Raw genomic sequence first — 14,199 nt, 5'->3', positions numbered from 1 at the left:
GACTGCAGGCATGAGACACTGCGCCTGGCATATTCTTTGTTTTTCAACCCACTTTCTATCTGTTGCCATCTCCAATCTCTGTCGAAGATGTCTAATTTTATGATTGATCACTTGCCGTGATCAACCTCCAACTCAACTCATCAAAACAAAATGCATCATCAGGGCTTCTAAGTCGACTCCTCTGCTGCCTGTCTTGTTTCAGTACATGTCACACCACTTTCCCCATGACCCAGGTTCAAAACCCAAGAGTCACTCTCATTCTACTTCCTCGCCACCTATCCGCTCACACAGTTTTGCTCAGCACTCTTCATCCAATAGCTAGCACTTTGCCTGCCACATAGAACTCACCCAAATATCTAATACATACAGAAACACTATTAAAGACATTAAGGTCATCTTTAACTGCTTCCTCATTTCCCAGCCTCCCAATCGAATCCATTGCAAAGCCTTATGAATTGTGCACCAAGGTGTAAAGGCACCAACACAAGTGCCCTCCCTAAAGTCTAAATGACCTAATCCATCCCCATATAAACGGCAGATCAATCTTCCTCAAGCATAATCCCCACTATGTCACTATTTCACCAACCCCAGAAAAAAAAACTTGTCAACAGCCTATCAAATCCTTCCACCTCCACCTTAACACTGGCAGGTAGGTTCCATGTGTACAACACTCCACCTCAGGTTCTCCATCCAGGCTTTTGTCTCCTACTTCCTTTCAATACTATGAAGAAAACACTTAATAAGCTGTTCCTCAACCACGTCCAGAGGGACCAGCATCTATTAAAAAGGCAGAGCAGAGGCCATCCGGGGCTCAGAAACTTCTCTAGGCATCCCCCTTTCAACCATCATTTCAAACATCCTCCCTCATCCTGTGCTGACACCTTCTACTCCTCCACAACTTTTATTTGGATTAGTCACCTGCCTTCTGGTTTCACTTCTCTCTCAACGTACAGCCTCCAACGCTGCCACGTGGCAACCCTGGGCAGAGGAAGCCTCACCTCCAAACCCGACCTTAGGTCTGGGATCCTAGCAACAGCTCAGGGTCCAGGGGCAGCTTCTAGGATTGGTTGTCACACACCCAGTATTCTTCAGAAAGCCAGTGAAGCTGTCTGCTGCTCTGGGGCAGCACCCAAGTGTTCCTGTCTCCATGGCCACCACATTCTCTCTTCGGCTCCCATGTCTACCTCTCCACAACACACTCAATTCCTGCCATGCTCAGCTCAAATGGCATCTTCTCCCTGAAGCCTGTCCTAATTTTCCTACCCAAACCAAATACAATTGCCTTCTCCTCTCAATCATCTGGTCGTGTTCACCCTTTTTAAAAATAAGTATCATGTTATGCTTTGTATTACATGGTATCAGTTTCTCTCTTTATGCCTCAGCCAACTGTATCACTTACTAGCTGTGCGGTCTCAGATAAATCAATCCTCTATACTATTTCTTTATGAATAAACTAGAGATAATGGTGCGTATCTCATAGCTGTGTATAGAAGATAAAGCCAGATAAAATGTACACGTAGCTAAAACAGTGCCTGTGCAAGCAAATGCTACCTATCATTCATGTTTTACCTCCCTCAGGACTTAGAAAAGCCTTACATGTTAATCGCTCAAAAAAAAATGAGCTGAATGTTAATTTAGTCATCCAAAATTCCAATTACTAGAGACCTGGCAGAAAAGAAACAAGCATTTCTTGAGGACCTACCGAGTATACCAAGCAATATATAAAGCATGTTACACAGGAGAATTTGTAATTCTCACATCTCCTTGCACTTGGTATCATTCCTATTTTACAGTTGAGGACTTACAAATTAGGTACTTAGCCTCAAATTGTATAACTCATCATATAAAAAAATCTTTTCACACAGCCCACTACCTCCATAACACGGAATCTGCCTTATTCACAGGCTAGACAGCAACATAGCCTGGGGGATACAATAGGGAATAATACTTCAGCAAGTTCACAGGCCAGAGGACAATATGCTGAGGCTTTTATTTTTATTTATTTTTTTGAGATGGAGTCTCACTCTGTCGCCCAGGCTGGAGTACAGCAGCTCAATCTCGGCTCACTGCAAAACCTCCACCTCCCAGGTTCAAGCAATTCTCCTGCCTCAGCCTCCCACGCCTGGGATTACAGGCACCTGCCACCACGCCCGGCTCACTGCAAAACCTCCACCTCCCAGGTTCAAGCAATTCTCCTGCCTCAGCCTCCCACGCCTGGGATTACAGGCACCTGCCACCACGCCCAGCTAGTTTTTGTATTTTTTAGTAGAGATGGGGTTTCGCCATGGTGACCAGGTTGGTCTTGAACTCCAGACCTCAGGTGATCCGCCTGTCTCGGTCTCCCAAAGTGCTGGGATTACAGGTGTGAGCCACTGCGTCCAGCCGAAGCTTTTATTTTTTTTAAACCAATGACAACACTGGCTCACAGAGAAGAATGACATAGAAATCAGAAGTTTACGGATTTAGTGGTATTGTGTCCACTTATCTTGAAAGACCTGACCCTGATGGATAGAAGGACCAAAAGAAGGAAAGGTCCATGCTGCTGGGTGTGCAAACAAAAGAAAAAAAAAAGGAGGAAGAAAGGGAGAAAAGTAAAGTAGAAGGGAGGAGAGAAGGAGAAAAAGGGAAAACTCCAAGCCACCTGTCTTGGCCAGGAAACTCCCTGAGGTTCACAACCTGAAAGTGTCCTATCACTTTCCCCAGCATGTCTCATTTTGTTTATTTTTTTAAATCATACCAGAAAATTTAATTTCTCTCTTTTGATGTTTTTTATTCTGAAAACTACATGAACAATTCCAGCGGGGTAATTCTGACATCCAAAAACCTCATTTTTTTCTTCCTAACTGGCTCAGACAGATAAAACGAAAGAAACTGAATGATCCTAATAATTTCCCTAAGTCCCCCCCACCTACATATGCTCATCCAGTTTCCTTGCAAATTACCCAGGTGAACCATCTGTGCTTGTGACTTTTTAAAATTCTTCACACTGAAGTTCTTTCATTTATTAATGAAAAAAAAAACAAAAACACTTCTTCTCAATTTTTCTCCATGCACATCCCAGGCAAAGCAAGATTTGGTGAACTCTAACATCCTTAGGTAAAGCAACGTTAAATCCAAAATACACATAACCTTAATAGATCTTTTTCCATCGGTCAATTTTACAATAATGCTAATTGCAATTTTAAAGGATGACAACATCTTCTGGGTGAACCACAGAAATAATATATTTAGTCTACAAATTCATGGAATAGTGAACAACATGCCAAGTGCATTCCACTTCCATAGTCTTATGATTCTTTAAGCAAGACAGGCATTTTGAGAGCTTTAAAAATAATGATGAAGGGTTGAGGGGGGACATAAGTTTTTTTTTAATGATGGAATTTAGGTAATGTTCTTTGAACAACTCTTACTCCAAATGGCAAGTAGAAAGTCACATGAGCATGAATTTAAGACGAAAGAACATCTATACAAAAAGTAATTTCCCACTTATTTTAAATCTCCCTTGCAAAGGGGAGAGGGGGAAGAGGGGAGAAAGCCTGACTTAAATAAAAATATACTTGTTAACTGGAAAAGAAAAAGAAGTAAGACAATGTCTGAAATGTGAAAGATGTCCAGAGGCATGGAAGTTTGCCCTGATATGCAGGACTCATCTAAGCCAGGACCTCACAGGCTCTCTGAACACATGTTATCTTCGGAAATGAGCACAAGAAGTAGAAATGAACTACCAGAGCTATAGATGGTTAAGCAGCAGCCTTGGATTTCATTCTAGGTTTGGCAAACATTGAAATAAAGAACTGGCAATGACAAGACTGCCCACTGTATTAGATCAAGAAATTACGAGTCAGTTCTCTAAATTTAGTAGCTAGACTCATTCCTGTTTGACTTTTCAAGTCAGTTCAGCCCAAATAGCAAGTATACTATATGACTTGTAAGGCAGAAAATGGAAAACTAATTCCCTCCCATGAAAATCAGAATTCTATCCAGCCAAGTCCTTCTAGTTCCCCCAATGTGGAAACACTTAGCAACGACTGTTCAAATGCTTAGCTCAGTTCTAAGACACTAAAAGAAAGGAGAGGGGAGGGATGCGGGTGCAGGAGTTCATTTTTGCAGAAATGCCATGATTAAACAACAAGGCTTATATTGACAGAACCACATTAAAGACTTCAGAATCCCATTCACTCTCTATAAGTGACAAATATGCTTAAGCAAGGACTTTCTGACTCTGTCGAAAGACAGCAGCTCTTAAGAATTATTTTAAAAACAAAACAAAAGATTCCACATGACTGTTTTGCCTTCCCCCTCCCCCCACACACACACTTCCCAACTTCATTTATCCAATTCATCTCACAATTGGGTCTTTGGTTGAAGCATATTTGAAAGAGGAGGATAAAGCCTGAGCCAATTATCCAAAGAACAAACTGTCTTCCGTTAGAGGCTTATGAAAATAAATTTGGCTTACAAAAAGAAATTCAAGGAGATTTCCAAACTGTCCTCTCAATTTCATGTGAGCCGGTTGATTTTTTTAGTCATTCCTATTTTTCTCCAAATTCATACTGGGTGGGGAAGTTGAACAAAAATTCTAAGTGTACCATTGTAGTCTAGCTAAACAAAAACATAGGTTTCAAATTTCAAATCACATCACAACTAATTTAACTTTTAATTTTAAGGGACTGGTCCAGATAGTAGCTGAGAACCATTGTGGAGACACAAAATGGGAACAAGTTTCCTAAAAAAGCTAACAGGCCATCTGGGGCATAATCTAGCGATGAATCTCATCGAAACCCAATGTCCCTTGGAATGAAGATTTTCCTCTTCAGATTAAGACATTTAGTTCTATCTCTTGCCTAGAACTTGATGGCAAGCTGTACTTTCTGTAATCTGTACCCTAAGCACTACTCATCTCTTTAACTCTTGTGTGGGGTTTGCCACCTCATGTCCCACAGCACCATGGCAACCCAGTTGAACATACAGACATTTCCAATTCTGAAAGAACACTCTCACTGGAAATACGGGCTGACCAGAGCAGGACTTCTGCAGCAGGACTGTCTACTGTGAACCAAAGAATTACAAAGAAATGTTAACAGATTTTTTTTTTAATTTACAGCTTTGTGGAAAAATGAGTTAAGGCAAATCCATCATTGACACTCTAACAGCATTCCTGGTTCAGCAGGCATAACTGTTAGTGCTGTCAGAAAATAAAAGCATGCTATCTATTCTTTATAGTCAACTGAATTGGGAGCAGACAAATTTTTCAGTCTCGGAGCAAGAAAGCCATTCCTGCAAATTTGGTTTTGTAATTTTCAGCAGATCAGGGTTCTGCTTATCCTCAAATTACATTTTAGGTCACTTCAACAACCTAAAAGGCTAGAAATAAAAGATCATTCTTGTCCAGTCTTATATGGTAACCTGTGATAAGCAAGTCATTTTACTTATCACAAATTTAAGTATGTCTTCCAAAGGCCAAAAAAAAAAAACCCAACAGTTAATGTTGTGTAATATAAACTATTAATTGCACATTTCTTTCCTAGTGTGGGAGATCAAGTTGTCATTCTTCATTTAAGAAAAAAAAAAAAAAAAAGGTTGGGCGCAGTGGCTCACGCCTGTAATCCCAGCACTTTGGGAGGCCGAGGCGGGTGGATCATGAGGTCAGGAGATAGAGACTATCCTGACTAACACGGTGAAACCCCATCTCTACTAAAAATACAAAAAAATTATCTGGGTGAGGTGGCGGGTGCCTGTAGTCCCAGCTTCTCGGGAGGCTGAGGCAGGAGAATGGCGTGAACCCGGGAGGCGGACCTTGCAGTGAGCCGAGATTGCGCCACTGCACTCCAGCCTGGGCATAGCAAGACTCTGTCTCAAGAAAAAACTCAAACTTTTTTTTCAGAGAACAACTCTTTCCACATGTATCTATTAATATTATGCCTATAAGAGTTCTGAATTTCCTGTGGATGCCAGCTCACATGGAAACAGATGAGCCAAGAAGAACTAAGAGGAACTCATGTCACAGGTTGGTACCATACTTCTTGAACATAAATGAAAACTGGGAAAATTATCATGCTGTAAATCTAGGATCAAAGGTATCCAAAGCACAGTTAGTGAACCCAGCACTAACCAGGGGGATTCAAAAACAACCCACAATTGGTTTGCTGCTTGCAAAAAAATTAAATTTAGACTTCCAAATCACACTATACACAAAATAAATTCCACATGAATAAAGGCGAATGCTTTAAAAAACATGTCTCTAAAGCTAAAATTAAGTCGTGTATTTTTGGATATGATCGTTAGTAAGAACATTCTAACTTTCAGAATCATGACAAAAATGGCCAGAAATTTAAAATTTGATGTTGTAAGAAATTTAAACTTCTGTAGGCCTAAAAAATTTATCTAAAAAAGGAAGTGAGGAAAATAGTCAAAACAGATTAAATGAGTTATCATCTATTACAAGGGTCAGCAAACTATGGCCCACTAATCAAATCCAGCCCACTGCCTGTTCTTCTACAGCCCGTGAGCTAAGAATGGTTTTTACATTTTTAAATGGTTGAAAAAAATAAAGAGGAATGATACTCCAGGGCATATAAAAACTATATAATATTTACATCTCAGTGTCCATACGGGAGCACAGCCATCCTCATTAGTTGCCTATTGTCTAAGGCTGCTTTCACCCTACGGAAGCTGTGTGGCTCACAAAGCCTGAAATGTCTATTAGCTGGTCCTTTATAGAAAAAGTTAGCTAACCCCTGACCTATTACACAAAGAGCTCATGCATATGAAAAACAGTAAGACCCAATAAATAAATAGCAAAGGAGATTTTTTAAAGTAAAAGAAAAATACAGGAAAAAAAGAAAAAATAGAAAATGTTCACTTTCACTGCCAAATGGAAAGACTCTCTTTGGCCTATTAGATTAGGAAAGATCTGTGGAAAAGTCAACACACATTGGACAGTCAAACAAGAGCTAAGAAGCTGCAGGTGGCGCTCTAAATATGTCCGACCCTTTTAGAATGCAATGCGGCAAAAAGAAACAAGTCTTAGAAAATGTCTATAACTCTCTTCTCACCTATCCTACGGACATAACCTCAAATATAGGCAAGTTTATAAACAAAGATATTTATTATGGTATCTTTAATACAATGAAAAACCAGTAGCAATTTCATAGGTTTCCCTCTGTTTTGAGAGTCATGGGTGTTGTTTCTAAGTATTAACGTATCTGAAATTAAGACGTATCTTACAATCACGCACATTTAATGCGCTATGTGTTTCCTCATGTGAAAGTGTTGACACCACAGTGTCTTATCTGTACTTTTAATCAACAGTGTCTTACATGTACTACATAGAGGCAACTCACACAGTTCCAATGAAGACATCTGATCAAAGGACTATTTACAAAGATGAGGGAAGGGTGAAGAGCACCACAGGGGCATTCAGGTAGAAAGTGACTCGAAGCATCAAGGAGAGGAAAGTAATCTGCTGGAGGCCTGAAAGAGGACCCACCAGGCAAGAGTGGTTTCCTGGTGGGACACAGCCACTGACAAAACTGCAGCAGAGAGCAGAGATGTGACGACTGGCAGCTCTCTCCCCTCCCACTCTTAGTTCTCCCTCAAGTTCCCCCTTGGCCAATCCAGTTAGAAGCCAGAGGGCAAGGAAGCCTGGAGGATCCATCTTTCAGTCAGCACCACTGCCCACTCCCAAAAGGAGGGCAGACAATAGGTGAGAGGGGGTGTTACGGTTTGAATGTGTCCCTTCCAAAATTTAGGTGTTGCCAAAGTGATGGTATTTACAAGTAGAGCCTTTCAAGGTGATTAAGCCATGATGGCTTCTCCCTCTCAATGGGATTAGGGCTCTTATAAAAGAGGCTTCACTCCACATTTGGACGACTTGCCCTTATGCCTTCTACCAGATAAGGATGCGGCAAGAGGGCCCTCACCAGACCAAATGCTGGCACCTCGATCGTGGACTTCCCACTCACCTCCAGAACGGTAAGAAATAAAATTCTGTTCCTTATAAATAACCCAGTCTCAAGTATTCTGTCACTGCAGCACAAAACAGACTGAAACAGGAGGAAAAAAGGAATAACCATCTCAGTCATTCTCCAAATCACCCCACAGAAAAGATGAAAAATGCATTCCCGCTGTGGTGAGTGAGGGGAGAGAAGAGTCAATCTCAAAGTCTTAATTTCACCAAAATCATCCACTAAATCAGGATCCAAGTGGCTTTGGTCACCTCAAACAGAACTCTGACAAAGGAAGATGAGAAAACAGGGGTTTGAAAAGCCAAACATTTTAAATTTATAAAAGAAACCACTTTCCACAATGTTTAGGTACAATGAAGATAATAGGCAAATAGCTACCAAGTTGGGTAGGTGAACCTCATTTAAACAATATGAAAATAGTACAAAAATTTGAAATTAAAGGATGAATGATTGTAAATAGCAAGGAGGGTGGCCATCTGGCAAATGAATCAAGGGGTTGGCAAGGTTACGGATGCGAATAGATCCTAAGGTAGATGTTTTCGAGACAATATGGGTTTGAAAAAAAAAATTTCTAGCTCCCAGTCTTCTGTTTTTAATTCACTGTTTCTGGTCAGTTTGGTAAGGGCCTACTAGCCAGCGTTATTTCATTAGGAACATAAAGAGTTTAGGAGTCTAGAAAAAGGCCAATTTTAAGGGCTCAAAGAGCAACATTATTATTTAATGAATAATGTTACCTTCAGGAAATCTGATACCATAGTTCCAATAACTGTTCTTGCTTCAAGTCACTATATTCAAAACCCCTATCGGGAAATAAGGGAAAGTCAGTGTCTCATTCAGAACAAAAACTAACTCTAACTACAGTAAGACAAACTCTTAGTACCATCCAAGAGAGTCAACTTGCCACCCCTGGCACACAGCTCTACTCCTATCACATGCCTTCCTGCACGCTGCCTTTCCTTTCTCCATCCCAATTACACCTCCCAGCCAGATACACAAGATACATTTGCTGGTGAACTCCACTCCTCCCAGCTCTCTATGCATTTCCACTCAACTACCTCTACTGCTTTCAGTTATGCTTTACTTACTCAGTTCCTTTGCCATTGTTTTCTGAAAAACTGTCTTTTATCTGTGTTTGTTGTGAAATCTCAATCTGTCAGAATCTCCCAGAAGGTCATTACCAGTTGCCAGAGTGTTTTTTTGGCATTCTCTAAGTCATCCTTTGAGGATTCAAAGTGAAGTCACCCAAAAGGCATATGTGACTGAATCAAATTTAAGATACTAACTTCCACCTCTATAATCAATTCACCAAGACACAGTGCTATGACTTAAGATGGAAGTCTGCAAAGCCGTGCTTTAGCTAAAAGCTGCAACAACAGATGGTAATTGAAGAAATAAAACACAACAAAAGTATGATTACTATTGTAACCACAATAGTGAGGTATTTATTCATGCCTCAGCACAGCCAAGAAAGGCCAGTACCTTTCAAACTAGGGTGTGAAGTTTGCCAATATCCTATCTGCCTCTGTCTCTTAGAAGTTATGTATTTTCATACCTTAATAGAACAATTACCTTAATCTTTACAATTTGGCATCACAAATGAGGAAATAAATCAGTCCTTATTTCTTGTTTTGCTAAGCAAATCGCTTTAATGTGTAACAGTAGGCCAAGTGGGGAAGACAAGACCCCAAATCCCAGCCTTTCTCCTGATGCTCTGGGACCTGTGTGCTGGGCCAGTCCCATGCCTGCCCGAATCCGAGGCCCACAAGGGCCAGAGAAGAGTGGGAAAAAAAGCTGGATGGTTGCAGCTCAGCCCCAAGAGTTCAAGGAGGTAAAAACAGGGGCCAGTTGAATTTGGCCTTAGAAAAATCCATCTCCAGATGCTGATCCATGAACTTCTTCAGAATCTCCTGTTTCTTCTGTTCGTCTGAGGTTGACAACCCCACGGACTTCTCTCTCTGGTCATACATCATCCTTTCCACCATGCTGCGAGTCTCACTGTCCAGGTCTGAGAGCTGGGAATTCTCAGGGTTAATATTCCTGGTATTGATCTCAAGGTCACTGGACACCGAGCGGCTCCACCACTCCATCTTATTGATATTCTCAAGATGCAGAGTCACCACCTTGCCGTCCTCAGTGAGCCATGAGCTCTCCTCCACCTTCACTTTGTTGTAGAGCTCCCCATCGATGACCGCTGGCTGCCCCTTGAGCCCCACCCGGAGGTGCCACCACTGGACGTCCACCACCACGTCCTTTCCTTTCAGCTGGAAGTTCACGTGGAAAGGGACCGCCAGGTCCAGCTCCAACAGGGTCTGGGTCCAGCGGTAATTGGGTAGGTCTGCCCCGTTGCCTAGGTTGGGCTTCAGTTTTCCTTTGTCCTTCTCATATTCCTCCTCTTCGTCTTTCTCAGTCTCCTGCTTCCCTGGGGAGTCAAGGCTGCTGTTCTTGAGCTGGGCCTCACGATTCTCTGCATCCTTTTTCTGGTCAGTCTCTAGCTGCAGCTTCTCTGCCTCTTCATCAGTTAGCTCCTTGATCTGGGGCCCTGAGGCCTCTGACTTGGCTTTCTTGGCCAGCCTGGCCACCCGCTCCACCTTCTCCCGCCGCTCAGCCTCCTGCCGGGCTCTCTTCTCCCACCGGGCCTTCTGTGCCAGCTGATTGTGGTTGCTGAAAATCTGTATGATAAGCTTCTCTGCCATCCCCTCTTCTCCTCCAATGAAAAAGTCTGTTTTGCATCGAAGGAAGCTGAAAAAGGCGTTCACAAGCTCCTGCACGCCGCCCTCCTGCTGCTGAGCCATGGCCAGCAACATGCCCTCGAACCGCTCCTCCTCCTGCTCTCCGCCCATCGCGCCAGCTGGGATGCAGGTCCGGAGCTCTGCGATCTAGTCCCGCGCTCTCTCCGCTACTTCGAGTCGCGTTGGGCCCAACGACTCCAGTCTAAATCAGTCCTTATCTCTAAAAGGTACCCAAGAATTCAGAGTTAAAAATCTAAGTATCTGAACACCAAGTATCTCCCTCTGCCATCAACTGAATGTGTCTCCTCAAAATTCATAGGTCGAAACCTAACCCCCAAATGTAATGGTTTTAGGAGATGGGGCTCCTGGGAGGTGATTAGATAATGAAAGTGGGGCCCTCATAAATGGGATTAGTGCCCCTAAAACAGAGGTCCCAGAGAGCTTACTTATCCTTTCTGCCATGTGAAGATACAGCAAAAGGATGGCTGTCTCTGAACCGGAGGCAGGTCCTCCCCTCAAACACTGAATCTGCTGATGCCTTGATCTTGGACTTCCCAGTCTCCAGAACCATGAGAAATAAGTTTCTGTTCTTTAGAAGCTACCTAATTTATAGTATTCTGTTACTGTACAGCAGCCCAAATGTACTAAGACACCATAAGACGCTGTGTGGGCCTTTAAAGAAAAAAATGCTCCCTTCATTTGCAGCATCCTCCCTTCATTTGCAGCATCCTCCCTGTTAAGTCTGAATTGAAAAACAACGTTTAGACTTTAATCAAAAAGAAGCCATGAACATTAATACTTTTACTCATGACTCCATTTCTCTGGTATTTATTGCCTCATTCTGCTAGCCACCTTAAATTTTATATTTTTAACAATCATTATTTTTAGTAAGGACTGAGGTGACTGTTTTCATTTAAATAGTCATGAGTTCTATAAACAAAAAGTAGACAGGCATAGACATCCACATATGCGACTTCAGTAATTTTTAATCACTGGTTCTAATGTCACTGTAGTCGACGAATTTCTCTTAAAAAGAGACACTAACTTCTTTTTAAAAACTTGTGCACAAACTATCAATCAGAAGGTCCTGCAATGGTATCAGAAAATCACCAATTAAAAGAAGAATCTGTGGGCACTTGAATAATTAAGCTGTGATTAGAGATAGACATCTAATTTAGGCAGAATATGGTTGATATGGTTTGGCTGTGTCCCCACCCAAATCTCATCTTGAATTGTAGATCCCATAATCCCCACATGTCATGGTAAAAGGTAATTGAATCATGGGGGCAGTTAGGTTCATGCTGTTCTCAAGACAGTGAGTTCTCACGAGATCTGATGGTTTTGTAAGGGGCTTTTCTCCCACTCAGCTCATACTTCTCCTTGTTGCCGCTATATGAAGAAGGACATGTTTGCTTCCCCTTCCACCATGATTGCAAATTTCCTGAGGCCTCCCGAGCCATGCTGAACTGTGAGTCAATTAAACCTTTTTACTTTATAAATACCCAGTCTAACGTATGTCTTTATTAGCAGTGTGAGAACAGACTAATACAATGGTAAAGATAACACTTCTTTGATTGCTTATCTTGAGTCATTTAAACTGATCCTTAGTATACAAGTATTTTCCTCCTCTGTAAGAGCTAACTTCAATCATGTCTTTTCAGATCTAAACTACATTACCAGGAAGTACAAAATAAACACAGCAAGAATTTCTAAGAATCTTTGTCATCTAAGAACAGGTGATAAAGAAGAATCTTCCTAATTCTAATAGCCTAATTATCAGCAGGACAATGAAGCCTTTCAACAAAGGACAGAAAAAACTGTTGAAAGAAAATGTGCAGCCAAGCACAGTGGACCACACCTGTAATCCCAGTGTTTCGGTAGGTCGAGTCAGGAGGATTGTGTGAGCCCAGGAGATCAAGACCAGCCTGGGCAACATAGTGAGACCCCACTTCTACAAAAAAAAAAATCTTTAAAAAAAAAATTAGCCAGGTATGATGAAACATGCCTGTAGTCCTAGCTACTCAGGAGGCTGAGGCAGGAGGATGGCTTGAGTCCAAAAGTTTGAGGCTGCAGTGAGCTATCATTGCACTATTGCACTCTGGCCCGTATGACAGAGAGAGACCCCAACTCCAATTCCCACCAAAACACATACACACACACACACACACACACACACACACACATTTAAAAAACAACCAGACATGGAGTTCAAATTCAAATGTAGAAATGAACTGAACCTCAGCTACTGAATGAATTATAATAAGTCACAATTTTCCCCTTGATAAGTCATAATTATTTTATAACTTTTATATTTCATATATTTTTAGAAAAAAATTAAATTTGTTTTGTGACTGATAGTTCTTAATTACAACATATTAGGCTTAATCTAATCACACTCAGTACTCAACAAGTCAGCAAGCAATTAAATCTAACTAACATTTATCAAAGGCCTACTACAAAGCAAGGCCCTGGGCTGGTGTCTGTCATTAAGAAAAGCATCTGTCTACTGTGGAAACAGGCTAGCCACTCGTCCAATAGGGATAACACAAAATTATCATTATCAGCCACAGTGTGGTCTGTTAAACTAAAACTTTACTGGGAGGTTGGCAACAGCACACTATAGATAACAGCTTCGGCTTCGGTTTTTAACCCAGATCTTCTACAGTATTTATATACTGTGATTGCCTACAAAGCAATGAAGAGCTCATTCCTACTTTCCAGGAATGGTTTAACCCCAAGACAAGCCACACTTTTTCATAAAATATCTATGAGCCAGTCCTCCCTCACGACCCTTTTCTTTTAAATCATCGTTCCTCAAGATTCTTGGAGGAATGGTGAAGGGGGAGGGGAATCTGGGAAGAAACAATAGCAAACTTTGCCCAGGGGAGTCTCCTAGACTCCTAAAGCAACAAAGGTTTTCTCTACCTTTGTTGAGAGAAATTAAAAACATTTTGAAAGCAGAATCTACTTCTTCCGGCATCACTACTTAACATATTTAATAAGACTATGGTGAATAACACATAAATGGGGAGAGGCGATGCCAAAAGACAGCAATAACTTGTTTCTGAGTTTATCCAGGTCAATGAAAAACACCTCCGTGTAAGAAATCTCCAGGCTTCAAAGCAATAACATCAAATCAGACAGACAATGAATTGCTGAAAAAGTAGGGTCATGAAAGTCCTAGAGGGAAAACGGATAGACATATATAAGGTGAAAAGCATGAAAATCGGAGTAAAATAACAAGCAAAGAAAGCCACTAATGAAAAAGTGGTCAGCTAAAGCCTAGAGTTTGTTGAATGAGTTAATGAATGAATGGTCAAACAACTTACCACAGGCACTGACTCCTCCAAGTGAAGAGATAATTAAAATCACATAACTTATTAACCGCTATGGTAAAACATTCTCAGGGAGAAGATGACAACACAAGTGGCAACAGCAGAGATTCCCTTTAAAAAATCAGGGTCTTTATAAGAGCTTTACATTGAATGAGGTCTGGACCACAC

At 41.4% G+C, this 14,199-nt stretch overlaps 1 protein-coding gene and 1 pseudogene across 6 annotated transcripts in view; both read right to left on the bottom strand.

Annotated features, from left to right (window-relative positions):
- FMNL2 (formin like 2) overlaps positions 1-14,199 on the bottom strand; it is a 317,675-nt gene that overhangs the window by 252,768 nt on the left and 50,708 nt on the right. The gene's annotated exons all lie outside the window — the stretch shown is intronic.
- On the bottom strand, positions 9,665-10,888 carry LOC104669808 (annotated as a pseudogene). The gene has a single exon (XR_004053259.1). The product of XR_004053259.1 is annotated as a nuclear migration protein nudC pseudogene (transcript).

This window comes from Rhinopithecus roxellana, chromosome 14, assembly GCF_007565055.1.
Source record: "Rhinopithecus roxellana isolate Shanxi Qingling chromosome 14, ASM756505v1, whole genome shotgun sequence".
NCBI classification, from domain to species: Eukaryota; Metazoa; Chordata; class Mammalia; order Primates; family Cercopithecidae; genus Rhinopithecus; species Rhinopithecus roxellana.
Note: the sequence above shows the minus strand (reverse complement) of the source record. Positions and strands in the feature narration are given on the sequence as shown.